Below are 15,734 nucleotides of genomic sequence, written 5' to 3' on the forward strand. Positions count from 1 at the left end.
GTTATGGGTGTCTCGCTCTGGAGGCTCCCTGCCCCAGCTTGGGGGTCAATCATGGACCTCCTCCCCTGCGAGAGGAACCTTCTGGGTCCAGGGGAGGACACCCGGCTGATGGAGTGACCCGTATGTCTTCTGCACAGGGACATTTAATCACAGAGCTCAGGATGCCTGACAGAGAAAGCCAAGTCCAGGTGGGCAGATCTGCCCGCCCCGTTGGTTTTGCAGAGGGCTCTGAGACTCAGTGTCCTCTCAACAAGTCACAGGAGCCCCGTCTGGTGAGAAAAGAGCCTCTCATCACAGTGCCTGATTGTGCTGGATAATTACAATATCCTGTGCTTCAGGGAACTCCCTTCTTCCTAAATTTCTGCAAAAACGACTTGAGGAACTAAAAGGGTTGCACTGCAATCAGCTGGGGATCACTGCCATTTGATAGCTCCGTAGCATCTGCTCTGATTTTTCTGTAGCACCCTTGATCTCTGCAAGTAAGCATGGAAAGGAAGAAAGAGGCCTGGAGGAGAAGAAGCAAGCTTAACAGAAGTACCTTTTTGTAATGACAGGTACAACCCAAATGTGAAGAGTTAGAAGGAGGTGGGAGCTGAGACCTCTTCTTTTCCCCTCTTAAGCATGATGTTTTCCCAGGGGTGGGGTGAGATCCCTGTGCCAAGGGAAGGTGCAAACCTGGCAGTATTGGCTGAAAATATGCTGCTTAATAACACAGCTGAGGAGCATCCTTGTGTGCTGGCTCAGTGATTGTCAGTGCTGCTTAAACACCGGGCATGATCGCTGACTGCTTTGGCTCATGCCTCTTAGTGCTGTCTGAGGTGCTGCCTAGCTGGTTTGTGAGGCAGCTTGTAGCAGTGGCCATGTACAAAAAGCATAAAGCTTTTCTCTTTGTGCTTTAAGCAGCCCTCTGCTGCTATTCACATAAGTGTTGCACCTTCAGACACCCTGCTGTGCCCTCTTGACATCCCCCAGGCATGCAGTGAGTGCTTTTGTCTTCACTGTATAGGAGAGACTGATTTCACACCAAAGTTATGTACTGTTCCCTCTGGCTTTAATTCCTCTCATTCCAGTAAACCTGAATCTCCTCTGTTTCTAGTCACAGTGGTACAATTCAGTTGTGTGTGTGCTCTCTTACGGGTATGTAATTAGAGACTGGAAAAAGTGGAGCAGTTTTGAGCTGATGGATGGGAGTCCTCCTAGACTTGAATCCTTTCACCCCAGAGATCAGTCTTTCTGCCTTTACTGAGGTAAGCTAAACATTTATTGCTCCCACTGCCCCAGCCAGTGTCAAGTCAGCACAGTACCCCTTAGTGAACCTACAATCCATGCAAACAAAGGGGGGGGGGGGGGGGGGGGGAAGGAATTTTAGCTTTTCTATTATTACTGGTATCCTTGCAGTGCTGTTTCTTCTGACTGTCTGTGTAATCCTTTACTCACATTTACACTGAAGATTTTCCTGGGGTCATCTTTTCAGTGCTATTACAGGTAGCAGGTAAGTAAATTACCACTGCAGAGCATAAGCCATAAGCACAGCACCAGCAAGTGATGAGTTTGTGTAGCTTCATCTTTCAGGGGTGCACATGCAGAACAACTCAGGAACACAAAGTATCCCCTGAAGTGTGGCTTAGTTTAATCTTTAAAGTCTTCATTTCCTATTGTCATAATTCCTGGCTCACAGGACAAGGCAAGAAAAGGGGGACCTTTCTCAATGGCCAGTTTACCTGTGAGAAGTTTTGTTCTCTCTAGCTGTCAGTGCTGTAGAGAAGCATGTGGTACCCCAGGACCTTGTCTGAGCTACTGCTGTGTGTTACTGGTTCCGTTGGTGGAAGGTACCAGTCCTCTGGGGCTCTATGTGGTCCCATCCCTAATGGATCTGAGTCGTGAATCTCCTTTCGTAGTGTGTTATCATCGGATTGTGTTGTTCCTTTATACTTGCAGGTATAACTAATGGAGAAGGGACAGATGAGCTTTAGCAGATGATATAATTTACATAAATGACAGTTTTGTTGTTTTCTTCCCATTCTTTAAGGAGACCTCACAGGAAAGCTTCTGTGTGGCAGTGCCCCATGTGTCATTTTTCTTCTTCCAGAGAAGAGCTTGTTTGTGGAAAGGTGTATCCACAAGGACTAGTAAAACATTCCCGGATGTACCTGCTCCTTCAGTGATTAGCGCCAGCACCAGGACATCCTACAGCACCTCCAGCCGAAGTGTGCTGCCGAAGGTGGTTCAGCTGGTTACCGGCTCCTCCTTCCCTTGGAGTTATCAGTCTGCTTTGACCTTTCTGTCACCTTTATCAGCAGACACTTGGCTGCTTGCTGCTGACTCAGAAGCTGCTGTCTCAGCTGAGAATACCCTGCTTTGTGAGTCATGCACTGTCTTTACAGGCAAATGGCTTAAAGGGCATGGTTGAAAGTTGGCTCTTTCTGTGCTCCTTGAGCCTCGTGCTGCCAAGTGGATTGGAAAGTGTAAGCAAGTGTTGAATCATGTATAATTATCATTCTGGGTTTCCTTCTAAGGCCACTTCATATATCTACTAGTACAGATCTGTGATTGTAGTTCATGTATGTGGCTGATGAAGAGGTGGGCAAGTCTTCCTTCCTGGCTGACCTTGTGATGGGTACCGCTGATGTGTCAGACAGTGAGTCATCACAGTTTTTTTTGATTTCATGAGGTTAGGCTGAATTTTCCCAAGTCCTCCAAGTGGCCATAGCTGCTTCCTTGAGTGGCTGACTTGGGAGAAATATCAAGATCCATAAGCAGGCATCGCAGATGAGTACATGCCTGCCTATTCCGTGTGTTAACATCTCAGTTCTACTGCTCATCAGCGGTCAAAATGTAATAGTGTTTTGTAATGGGAAAGTCAAAATCTGTCAAACTGTTAATGGAAACACCTTTACCTAGAAATATATGCCTAAGTATAAAATACATATGTATGTATTCACACATACACATTCATATGACTGCCTATATGTGTGTGTGTGTGTTTCTGTTACAATAAACTGTTGTCCTGGGTGCATCAATCCTAAACATTCATGGCAAGGATGGGTGTTGCAGCTACCAAGCTGGAATCAGAAATATTTTGGAAAGTCCTGTGAAACGAACAGCTTAAAACCTAGTGAGGCAATTTTCCAAAACTACGGAGAGAAAACAGTGAAGGTCCATATCATCAAAGAGCATGTGTGCTTCTTGGAGTTAGCTCTGATAGAATGAGGTGCATATTTTTCTTGTAATTCTTGTAATTGCCAGGCACCTAATTTTTCAACACTTCATGTGTAATTATAAAAATTACTCTCCTATAACCTTTATGTACAAGCAAGATGATTAGCCTGCTGCCAATCACAGTGGTCTTTGTTGTATGACTGTGCATGGCAGATTTGATACCTAAAACGTTTTTTTTTCTGCTAAAAAACAAAACACTGGCTCTTCAGGATGTGTTTGCTAAATAAGATTTCAGTAATCAGGTTCAGTCATGAACCTGGCTATGAATTCGTTTCTGGTTTCATAAAACTTTTATGTCTGTTAGGTTTTCTTTGGAGGGGATTTTTTTTTGGTTTTGTATTTTGCAAATGAGTCCAAAATTATGATTGTTCCTTACGTTTCAAACAGAAATTGGCAACATCTGTTGGCAACAGCAAGTGTTAACAGCACAGAAAAAGGAAAATATTTTGTAAAGATCTGCAAAGAATTAGTTTTTCAAAAAACGTTGAGGTTTTGGGGGATGACTTACCACTGAAGACATATGAGGTTACTTTCTCCAGTGGCACCTGGCAGAAGAAGGGAGAGATGACTTCTAAGTTTATTTGGGATCCAGTTTGTCCTTGCTATTTCACCAAAAATTCCTTGCAAGCTCTTCTATGGCATGAAATAAAGTTCTCTCTTCTGCAGCAGAAGCACCAAGAAAGTGGTAAGTTTTGTTTAAATATACAACAGGCCACTAAAATGGTTGCTCTTGCCTGTCAGTGAGGGGAACCTGGACCAAAGCTGGGTGAGGAGCAGAGCTTGGGTTTGTTGGGACTCACCTGGTGATGCCCCAGCAAGTCGTGATCAGGCATGAGCTCAGAGGGAGAGCGAGCAGAGGGGTGATGCTGCCACGGGGGCTCTTTGCCTCCCTCCCAGGAGGGCAGGGAGGGGAAGACTGTGCTTGTGGTGCTGTCCTGGGTGGTGCAGGAGTGGGAAGCGTGTGTTCCTGCAAATGGGATGTAGGGGTGCCTTGCCATTTTGGTAGTCATGAGCTGGTCTTCAGTCTGCTGGTGTCTAAATGTGCTTGGTTACAAATGGTTTTAGGAAAAGCTGTGCAAAGTGGTAATTCAGAGCACATTAATTTGGCCCCTGCTGTAAATTACCTTTTGGAGAAGCCTTGCTGCCTCCTTTGGCTGTAGAGAGAGATAGACACAACTAAGGTCAGACAGTATGAATATCCTCCAGGGATATTTAAACCCTGATAATGCGCTATGGCTATTTAGCCTGCGTCATGCGGCAGGGGCAGAGCAAAAGGGCTTGGCCAATAATCCTGTGCTGGGCCTCTGACTCTTGTTTGGGATCTGGCAGGTCTTCTTTTAAAAAGAAATCCAGTATCTATTTAAAGACTGCAAGTGATGAAGAATACTCCATATCCCTGAGTAAGCTGTTTCAATGATTAATTACCCGCACTGTTAAAAATTCACACCTCATTTCTAATCTGATTCTGTCTAGCTTCAGCTTCCCAGTGTTGGCTCTTTAATAGCTGGGAGGAAAAAGACAGGAGATCTATCTGTGTCTCAGTGCAGCCCCTTGTAAATTGTGATCAAGTCACCTTTTAACCTTCTCTTAGATGAACTGCACATATAAAGATGACTTTCACTGCAAGGAAAGCTTTTTTTTTTTTCATAGCTCCAGTCATTTTTGAGGTTCTCTCCTGGGTTATTATCTTCAGCAAGGTGACTTTTGGGTGCATGCAGTAGCTCTGCATGCTCAGGACTGGGAGACTCCCAGAAGCCTGGCTTAGATCTGGGACATCCCATGGGGATGGAAGCAAACCCATTTTTCTCCTCTGCCATGCGTGGGAGGGGGGAGGGAATGAAAAATGTCCATAACTGACACCCCCCCCCAGATTAGCTTTCAATGGGGTGTTTAAGATAATTGTTGTGCCATTTCAGAACAGAAAATGTTTTTGGTAGAACTGGCTTTGATGGGTTTGCACAGATGTTTTCTCCACTCTACTCTTTGCTTACAGATGGGGGAAACCTCCCTAAAGCTTTTTTTTTGGACAGTGGAAAAATATCCTTAATGTGTTCTCCAAAACTGCGTATGATGTGGAGGGACAGCTGGCTTTATGAATAACTGGGGAAAATGGGAACATCAATCCTTTTCACATCCAGGCTTGTCAAGTAATTTAATGTCCTCAAGCAGCAGACAACATCAATATAAAGATGCAAATTACCTTTGGTTTGGTCTGACTGATATTTAGGTGGGGATGATAACTTCCCTGGTTTTTGGTGACCATGCCGTTGGTTGAAAAGAACTGGGTGACCATTTTGTCTAATACATTTTGACTGAAGCATGCTAGCAGCTTGTAGGCAGTCCTGGGGGCTGCCCCATGTTATGGGACCATGTGGATCTGGATGTTGGCACTGTGCCTGGGTTTGCACTGCTCTTTACTCAGGCTTTGCCAGCACTGGCCTGGAAGGAAGATCCTGTGCAGGCTTCAGCCATCACATGCTTATCCTGGGCTCCATGTGGCCGTGCCAGGCTAAATTTTGAAGGCAGTTACTACTTTAGCTCTGCAGCTCCAAGGTCTCCTCAGAGCTGTCTCCTGGGCAGGCAGGGCATGCAGTGGTGTTAGTGGTTCTTTGACTCCTGGGAGTAACTGGACACAGTTACCACGTTACCCTCAGCTTCATGAAACTGTTTATACTCATTATGCCCGAGTTAGCTCACATTTGGCAAGTATTTTGCGCAGCTCGAGGAACTTCAGGTGAGAAATCCATGTGCTTCAGTGCAGGTAGAAAGTTGTCAACCTCACTGAAGGTCTTGATACAGCTGGAATGCTCCCAGGCTATGTTGCTTGGTGCCCCGACCTTAAATGGGTGCTGTGCTTTGAGTAAGACCAGTGACACTTCATTCACCTCTTCCTCACTCCCAGTGTCTTAGCCCTTGTAGTTTACTGTGTGTTGCCAAGTGTCTTAATGGAAACAGGAAAGAGATGCACTCACTTAGGTTGATTAAAAACTTATTCCATGTTAGCCTTGTAAACATACACCATTTGAAAGCACTGGGATTTAAATCACTGATTTGTAATTGTTATGCTGGTTAACTTGCTGGCAGGGTTCTGGTGTAAGAGGTGTTTAGCTCTGCTTGTAAACACTTTACATTTTTTTTTTGGTTTCATTTGTTTTGTTTAAGCTGAGGTATCCAGCCTTCCAATAACTGCCACTTAAAATTGGATCATTTGCACAACTCATTTTGGGGCCCAGGAATAAGTAGCTGATGGGCAGAAGCAGCCACTGCTGACTGACCTGTTATTTGCTTTATCAGTGAGCTCCATAGGACTTTTGAAGCCATGTTAGATATTGGCCTGATTTCTCTTGATTTGTTGAGCAGGTTGTGGGTGAAGCACTGCTTTTATATAGCAGAGGCTGGGTGCTTTTGCTCTGAAAGTCATTGTGACAGAGGGCATTAGATTCGACCTGCTACAGTGAAGCCTCGACTTCTCTTCCCAGGCAGGTGTGAAAAGACCTGTGGTAAAGCTTGCAAATTGCAAAATATCAAGAGCTGACTGGGCCAGAGGTGAGTACTACAGTCGTGTTCTTCTGACTAGCAATTTGGTACCAAAGCCAAATGGCTTTCATTCCCTTGTCAGTGGCTGTGATTGTACCTCAGCCTCGTGGAGAGGTTATGTGCCTGTCATAAGCACAAATCACGGGAGAGATGTGAAGCCTGACAGCACTGCAAGGCCTCTGTGTTTGAGATGCTGGAGCTGATCACACCGTCACTGAATTCACCCTGGGCTGAGGAAGGAGGAACTGCTGGGGACACCTGGCCAGAGCCCCTCTGTAGATTGTTAACATTGTGTCCTAGTGTCAGTGCACAGCACATGGCTGTTTTCTGTAAATCCCCTTGGATTTCCTTTGTGTGGGGTAAGTGTGAAATGAACAGGCTGGTCTTTCTGTAAGTTTGGCTCGACTGATTTTTTTTTTGTGTTGACTGCAAAATGGGTGATGCAAACAGCACATTTTGTGTGTTGTGATGAAATGTCTTTACCTATCTGTGTTCAGATGCATGTAGAAAGATGCTAAACTAAGTTTTGGAATACTTATCTAGAAACTAGTGTTTGTGCCTGGAGAAACAGTATGAAATGGCAGTGGGAAGTCCATGATGGATGAATAGCAAGGTGTTAGGGTATCCCTCTTTATGGACACTTCCAGAACTTGCCTTTTCACTCTCTCCCTACTCTTTTTCTCTGTGGCATGTCAAGCTTCCCTTTCTGCTCGGATCCATCAGTACGCAGCAACAGGGTCAGACACTTCAAAAATGAGAGGGCTGAGTACATGCTACAGGAGACTTACAGGCTTGAGACCCAGATGCACAGTACAGGCTCTTGAGCTGCTGAACATCAGTTTGCTGCTGGACACCTCAGACCTTGATGAAGGCACTGTGGAGTCATCTCAAGGGATGTCTTTACTCTGAAAAGACTGACTGTGAAGGTACTGTTGTTGTGGGGCTCAGGCATGGCTTGAGTCCTTCAAAGCACTTCCTCTGCCTTGCTCCGCAGTGTGCAGGAGGGCACTGCTGCCAGTGCAGGTGAGGCAATTTGTTACTGCCAAAGGTAGCTTTCTGCTCACCAAATGCACCCTGTTCCTAGCTCCTCACAGTGGGTAAATCCCTGCTGCAGGTCTTGGGCTTGAAGCTTGCTGTTCTGCTTTAGGCACTCCTATCAACTTACCTCCAGTGTCTCCACTTGGCTCAGTGAGGTGTCTGTCGTGATGTGTGGTGGCATCTCAGTGTGTGAGAAGATACCATCCCAAAGGCCTGGATGCCAGGAGGGTGTCTTGATTAATGGAGCCAAAATGCTGAGTTGTGAAAGAAGCTGTTCTTGTATGCATCTTTGCTTTCTGTTGCCTGTGTGTTTGGACATCTCTTTTGTCTTGGAGCTGATCTCTAGAAGTAACATGTAGGGGAAAAAACCAATGGGAACTTCTGTTTTTTTAATCCTTTCTGTTAATCACGTAAAAGAAGGCAGGTGGTGTTGACAACAACAAGTAAGTTGCTGACTTGGCAAGAGTGAAGAGACTGAGGAGATGTTAGCCATGCCTGTTTCAAACCCTTCATTTCATATCCATTTCATCTTGGAGACCAGTGTCTGCTTCTGGCAGAAGACAAATGGGTTAAAGGCTCAGTGCTGCGACCTTCTTCCTTCTGGTGTGAAGTGTCTGCAATAACTCTCACCCTGAACTGCTCCAGCAGAACTAGGACAGGACATATTCCTCATCCCTTCTTCTCCTATTGCTCCTAAAATGCTTTCAGGCCTTCATTGGTCATCATGAAGAAGGGCACGTGCTCTTGGTGTTGTGAGGCAAGAGGAAAAAAGAAAGGAAACACCTTTTCAAGCTGCCTGTAACAATAGCTGACAGTAGCAGCCAGCAACACAGAGGAGAGGACGTGTATTTTGGTCAACTAAGACATTTTTCTGTGAATCACCTTCCCTTTTTCATTCAAACCCATTCTGCTCCAAGAAGCCATCAACAAACTCAATAACTCAACAAAAACAAACCATATATTTGCTCAAGAACAGACCATTAAGTCTGTAGCATCCTGCTTGCGAGCTGTATAGGTGTGGATCGGTTCCATGTAGTTAGGGATCCTGCCAAAGACTTCTCAGAAGTGACTAATGATTCTGTGTGCATCAGTTTTTTGGCACCTGAACACCCACCCCCTGAAAGTCTCATCCATTATACATGCTGTTATATAACAAGCAGCCTAGTCCTTCCTCATCGGGGCAGTGCTCTGGTTTCCAGGGGGAACAGATTAAGCCTTCAGGTTTCTCCCTCCTTGCATTCACTGAGAGCATTCCATAAATAGTGTCACCCCTACGTACAAACCCTCAAAACCCATCTGGATATCTGTGTAGTGCTTAGGGTAACTTCAGTGCTAGGATCATGCAGAATTAGAGCAGGGTTTTTTTCTTCTCAGCAGAACTGGCAAAATATTATCTAAATGCCACTTCATTTTAAATATCTCTCTTCATCTGAGTTGTTTGGTACATATTTCTCTGGGTTGTTTGCATAAATTTAGCTATTAAGAAAAAAGCAGAGTGGGTTGGAGAAAACCAAAACAGTGTTTCTTACGCACCCCTCTTTCACCAGCGAGCCAATGCTGTTTTGTACAGCCCTTCTAGGCGCTTGATGCATGTTTTCCTAGCAGAAGGAGCAAAACACCAGCAATTGCTGAAATGACTGGGAAATCCACCGCTGCGTTCAGCAGAGCCAGGAACATACCTCAGGTGCTACGAAAGCACCCCGCAGATGCAGATATTCTGGCATGATGGCAATAAAGAAGAGTCTGAACCATCTTCCTCAGTTGCTACGAAAGCACCCCGCAGATGCAGATATTCTGGCATGATGGCAATAAAGAAGAGTCTGAACCATCTTCCTCAGTTGCAGCTTTACTACAAAACCCAGATGTAGGTCTAGAAAGTGGGTTATTTCAGTAGACCACTCCACATGCCAGGAAGCCCGTGGATTTGGGTTTCCTGCTAGCTATCCTGGCTGCTGTTGCTGCTATGGGCAGGGCCCATGGGTGTGCAAGGGAAGCTGTTACCTTCCAGATATCACCTGGACCAACACCAAGCACTGTTGTTCCCCCATCAGGCACAAACCCCAGGGCCCTCTGGCTGTCTTACAGCCACACCATAACCCCCACAATTTTCTTGGCAGGAGTAAATTTGTGGCGTATCCCTCTTCCAAGGGTAGGTGTAATGCAGCTCTGCCCACGCTGATGAGGTGTTGTGAGCCTGCTCTTCCTGGTGTGAAGCTGTGGAGCCTGGAAGTCATGGTCAATTTTGAGACAAAATCAGTCTTGTGCTGCAAGAATGTTGTTACATTAAGCAAAAGATCATCAAACATTTCAGAATGGACCTCACTAGTTATATCACTTACATAAATGTAATGAGGAATGGCCATTGTTTTTGCAAAGCCACTTGATAATTATCAGCTGAGCTTGACATTTCTGCTAATGGATTAATACAACTGATTGTACTGTGGAAGGGACCTTCTGTGTAGAAGAAGCCAATTTCACTTTCAGTTCCAGGTGGGAGATAATGCCCAGTATTATTACTAGAGACTTCTGCATTTAAAGTCAAAGATAATTTCAAATATAATTCAACTTCTTGCAAATCCCAGGTCTTTTTGGCCTGGCCAAAAATATAGTTATTTACTTTATTTAGTGATTAAGCTGAAAGCATCTCTTTTTTCCCTTTAGAATAGTTGTTCTCCTTTAGGAAGATAAGATTTGAGTTCTGACTATCATTAATTCTTTCTATAAACACCCTCTGATGAAATACACTTGAAAAGCACACACAATGAACTTCTTTTCCTTAGCCACAAATCCTGCACACTCTGGTCTGCAGCTCCTGTCTGGTCTCTCACCTCCGTTATGGAGCTGTGGTGTTTGGCTGGTGGCTTAATTTTGATCCTCCTTTCAACCTCCAGTATTAGGAAGACAAGGAAACTCTTCTAATAGGATAGATTATTGCCATAAAATACTCTTATATTTTATATTTTTGTTATTGTTAACGACAGTCAGGAAGACCACAAACCTAACATCTAGAAAGAAATTTTCCAGTTCAACTTAAGCAAAATAAATGTTTCAGTAGGAGGAAAGTTTTTATTGGAACGTAGGTGAAAAAAATAATTAATTAGGCTGTACTATGCTCTTGACAAACTGCTATCTGTTTAATATCAATTGCTGAATTGCCCATGCTGGAATCTTAAGGCTATTGAAAAGCAAAGTCCAAGGAGTTGTAGCAATCAATAGGAATGTGGTTGTTATTATATTTGCAATGAAAGTCTTAATATTTAAAAAAAAAAAAAACCTCTATTGACATTTTATACTCCAAAATACTTTGACCATACAATTAACAGTAAAAATATTTTTTCTTTGGGTAGTTATTTTTGCAAGAGTTTTCATTGCTGCTGTGTTCAAACACTACAGCTTTTTTTTTATGCACTTATTTCCTTGAAATTCCTGCTGGCCCAAACTCTTATAAGCTTTGTTGCATGACATCTGTGTGTAAGGACAAATTTGATTTATGGTCTTTAAAGCAAAATAAGCCATCCTTCTATCTTCATATACTGGTTGTTATTGCCTCAATATGTCTACTAAATGGGCAGATTTACTTGATGTTCCAAGAAACAAGGCAACTGGGCAGAAAATGGCGTTATCAGCTCCATGTAGAAAAAATAACATTCTTTTTCTTATGAAAAACCAACAAAGCCAAGACTTAAACCGAATATTTTGCCTGTTTGAGTGTGAGGACACATCTTTGATGCTGTCTGGCTGTCCAGGTTCTACTTGTGAAGTTCTGTGAGGAAGCAGACTACACTGTCTCTCTTTGAATGTGAGTGTGAGGTACAGAATATGGTTGCACAATATCGGTGGAAGAGTTGGCCCAAAAGAATTATATCATTCAAATAAATGTTCTCATCCAGATGTGGCAGTTGGTTAGATCTCAGAACACTTGCTGGTTGACCAAGAGAACTTCTTTCTTTCTCTCTCTTTATTTATTTTTTTGCAAGACCTTTTGTCACAGAGCTGTACTGAATGTCTAGCTTCCAGGAGTGCGATTTGATATTTCTGAGGTGACAGATGTATTTTTTTTTTTTTTTTTTCAGCAAAGAGGATTAGCTAGGGGAATCAATGACCAAGGGGGGGAATGATGGATTCACTATCCCTTGATATCTTCATAGCCTGTCTGAGTGCCTTTCTGAATGGTAATCAGAGAGGGGTTGGCTGGCTCTGTGCAGGAGTAACTGGGTGATGCTCTTTGGCTTGTGCGATGAGCTCAGCTGCACCATTGGCCTCTTCTGACCAATCTTTCCTGAGATCTAGGAGCTGAGGACAAGGCTCCCTAGGGAGGTACGCATGGACCCATGTCTGCTGCTTCACTTTCCTGGCATAATGACATTGATGCCTGGTGGTGCATGAAGGGGACAGTGCCAGTGAAGTCTGTTGTGTGAGGGGGGCAGTGCCCAGCTGTTGGGCACAGCACTGGAGGCCCTTGGGCTGGGGCAGTGAAACAAGTCAAAGGACTTGGTACAGCTGTAACTGGGATGCTTCTGCCCTATGCAGATCTGTTGGCTCCCTCCAAGTTTGAGAAACTGTCATCTCATCTTCATTCTAATCCTGCCCTTCTTACTGCCGCTGCTTTGTGCTGTCCCTGTCAACACCCTCTTTTTTTCCTTCTCTCTCTTCAGTGTCTTATAGGTCTCCCCTAAATTGTCCCACTCTCCAATATGATATGCCTTTCCCTGCGTATCTCACCCTGCTTGTGTGCCTTGCCACCTCCTCTTCATTTTGTCTCTTACCAACCCAGCCTGTAAATTCCCCTGGGTCCTGCTACTTCGTGCATATTCGGTAGAGCTGGCTTTTTAGGTTAGTGCTGTAGGAATACACAGAAATATGCCTTATTTGACCTGTTTGTTGCAGAGTGGGCCATGAGGAGGTAAGCACTCAATGCAGAGGTAGGTAGATCCCCATTTATCTACATTAATGCTTGGCTACATCCTCATTAATCCTTGGTGCTTCAGTTCTACTGTAGAAAATGTGATTAATAGTAACAATAATTTGCAAAGATTTTTATTTAAGGGGGAAGGAGGAGAGAGAATTGAAAACTTATAAAAGTTATCCTTCAGATCATAAGGCTGAAAGTTGGACTGAAATTAAAAGTTGTGATTTTTTTTTTCTTTCAGTTCCATATTATTTAGTTTTGTATTCTGTCTTTGCCTTAGAAAGGTTTGTTTTCAAGGTTCTGGTTTGCACCTGAAGCCACCACCAACAGAGGACCATTTTTCTCATCAGCTGGCCTATTCATCTATAAATGAGGAAAGGAACAATTTTGAATATGGTGTTGTATCTTGCAGAATTTCCTTGCTGGAGCAGAAGGAGAGATGAAGTACTACAGTATCGCAAACAGGGGTCCAACACTCATTTTCTCTGCAGTGGCCTGACCATGCTCCCTCCATCCAGTGGAAGAGGAAAGCAAAACAACATCACCAGAGCTCAGCGATCTGGTCTCATCCCTGCCAGTCCTGGGACTGAGAGATCCTGAAATGTTTTCTGAAATATGTTGGTGTTTCCCAACCTTGGACTTCAACAAGAGAAGCAGCAAGGGGGACTCTGGTGTGCAGGACGTATATACATGAACCCTTGTTAGGAAGGAGGGGAGAGAGAGAGAGAGAGAACCGTGTGCCAGCAACAGGGCTTATATCTCCTTTACCTGAATAAGTCCCTTAATAATTACAGTGTTTAAATATTAGCCATTCCTTTGGATTATTTTTTCTCTTTCAAACTTAATATTTTTTTTTCAAGCTAATTAGCGCCAGAATATTTCTCTTATTTTGGAGCTGTGCCCCTCTGAAGCAACCAGGGTGTGTATTTCTGCTGGCTGGGGAAGCACCAGCCCCTTCCACCCCACTTACCTTGGTGCATACTGGCTGCACGTGTTGTCTCATGGTGGGAACAAAGGACCTGTGCCAATCAGTTTGGAAAGATAATTGACTTCGGGCTGGTGACTGGTACTGTGGTGATTCTGTTTGGTGAGCAAAATATTGACTTTCCCTGGTAGGAAATGAACATTGTAGAAATGACTTGGAAGTGTCTTTTTTTTTTTTTTAAGAATTTTAAAATGAACTAGAGAGAGAAAGAAAAGGGATTGCAACAGGGAAAAAAATGACTACCTTGAAAATATATCTGTTTTCACTTGTAATATTTGCAATATGCTTTGGAAGCTGGGAGATTAAATTTCTTTTCCTATTGCTGTTTACCAGAATGACACAAACTGTGCCTGTCTTTTCTGTTGTGATTCAGTGGCACAGGAGCCAATGTGGACTAGTTTTTCAGCATTTGCTGTGCGTGCAGCATCTTTGATAATATTAACAGTGATGTGTGCAACTCTGGGAATACTATTTAACTGCAGCAGGTAGGCAAGCATGTCATCTTCTGGGAGAGCCAGGCTGCTGTTTTCTTTTTATTTTTTGGAAATATTCTTATCTCAGTGTAGTGGTGTGTGTGTGTATATATATATATATATATATATATGTGTGTTAATTGTAAAATTTTACAAGTGGGTTTGGTTCAGATTCCCAGAGAAATACAGTTCTGACTCTGCAGATGTTTAAACCACATGTGTATCCTTTGTGTGTATAGTGCATACGACATTAAGAAACACTTTAATAGCTTGAAAAATGTTTTCAGACTGTGCTCCTGAAGTCAGTGGAACTCTCTATGCACATGCAATTGCACAAGAATAAATTGGTTTTGATCCTCAGAAGATTTTTTTTTTTGCATCCTATTTTTAAGCTTAAATGAAAGCAGCTAAATAAACTGTACAGGAAATAAGGCGTACACACCAGCTAGCTATAATCACCTATATTCAGAGACTTGTATCCCTAGGGTCTCTCTGTAGTCAGCAGAGATAGAGATATTACTCCAGAGATGATTCAAAGCTCTTAATTTAGACACCTCAGGAGACTAGTCTTCTAATTTAGGTACAAAAATTAGGTGGTGTGAATAGCCCTCCCTGTTTTAATTCCTGGATGCAAGTCATCCAGAAAATGGTTGTTGTCATGCAAATAAATAACGGGAACACAAACAGCACTGGTGGCTCTGACAAGGACTTCCCGTGCCCCCGGCAGGCTAATTAACCTCCCCGTATGGCTCTGCGCCTCGAAGATGGGTGTGCAGCTCTGCGGGGCTTTCTTGAGCAGTGCTCATTAATATTGGCAGCATACCCTCTGACCCTAGGAGGGAATCAGGGAAAGAAGAGGAAACGTTTTTACAATAGGCAGCTGCTCGATGTCTTCCCTATTAAGGGAGGTGATGAACGTGATGCGAGAGTGCTCGCTGGGAGGAGGGATGTGCAAAAAGGGCTTCCCTTCTTGGCGAGTGGGTGGGGAGGAAGGGCAGGTGCAGGTGTGGGCACAGATGTGGCCTAATATCTCCCATGAAGGTTTGGAGGCAGCCGGGCACACTATTGGAGTGAAGGACAAGGAGATTTTCCTCAGCCTGGTGGAGCACGTGGCAGTGCTGCTGATAACAGCTTCATGTAAAGGCACAGGATGAATAAAGGAGACTGATAACAGCTTCATGTAAAGGCACAGGATGAATGAAGGAGACTGGCTCTAAAAAGGCCCAAATTCCTTCAATCCACAGGTGTTCCTGTAAATAAAGGAGGAAAACACAGCTTAAGCACACTGCCTTACCCTGGGAAGCCAGGCAAAGCCTACCCATGAATCCCTATGCAACCCTGCAAGACCTGTGTCCCGGGGGTGTTCCTGAGTGCCAGGTGCCCAGCCAGGAGATGATAGCTCCACAGCTGCATCTGTCATCAGCACAGGGGCAATGAGAATGAGTCTAGTGTCTCTGCTGCAGCCGCCAGCCTGAATTTGGCCCTTACAGAAAATGATGGTGATTGCCTTCAAGCTGCAGAGGCAGCAGCACTGGAAACCAAAATGCACCAGGTGGGGGGTGCACACTGAAAT

The 15,734-nt window shown here is 44.1% G+C and overlaps 2 long non-coding RNA genes across 2 annotated transcripts; both read left to right on the forward strand.

Annotated features, from left to right (window-relative positions):
* The first annotated feature begins 964 nt into the window (after window positions 1-964).
* LOC121057555 lies at window positions 965-3,012 on the forward strand. The gene is made up of 2 exons (XR_005813841.1): window positions 965-1,247; window positions 2,030-3,012. It is a non-coding gene; the product is annotated as an uncharacterized LOC121057555 (long non-coding RNA).
* Window positions 3,013-3,619: 607 nt separating this feature from the next.
* On the forward strand, window positions 3,620-14,519 carry LOC121057563. Its single transcript, XR_005813845.1, has 3 exons — window positions 3,620-3,904; window positions 6,699-6,765; window positions 13,116-14,519. It is a non-coding gene; the product is annotated as an uncharacterized LOC121057563 (long non-coding RNA).
* The last annotated feature ends 1,215 nt before the right edge of the window (window positions 14,520-15,734 follow it).

Source organism: Cygnus olor, chromosome 1, assembly GCF_009769625.2.
Source record: "Cygnus olor isolate bCygOlo1 chromosome 1, bCygOlo1.pri.v2, whole genome shotgun sequence".
Taxonomy (NCBI): domain Eukaryota; kingdom Metazoa; phylum Chordata; class Aves; order Anseriformes; family Anatidae; genus Cygnus; species Cygnus olor.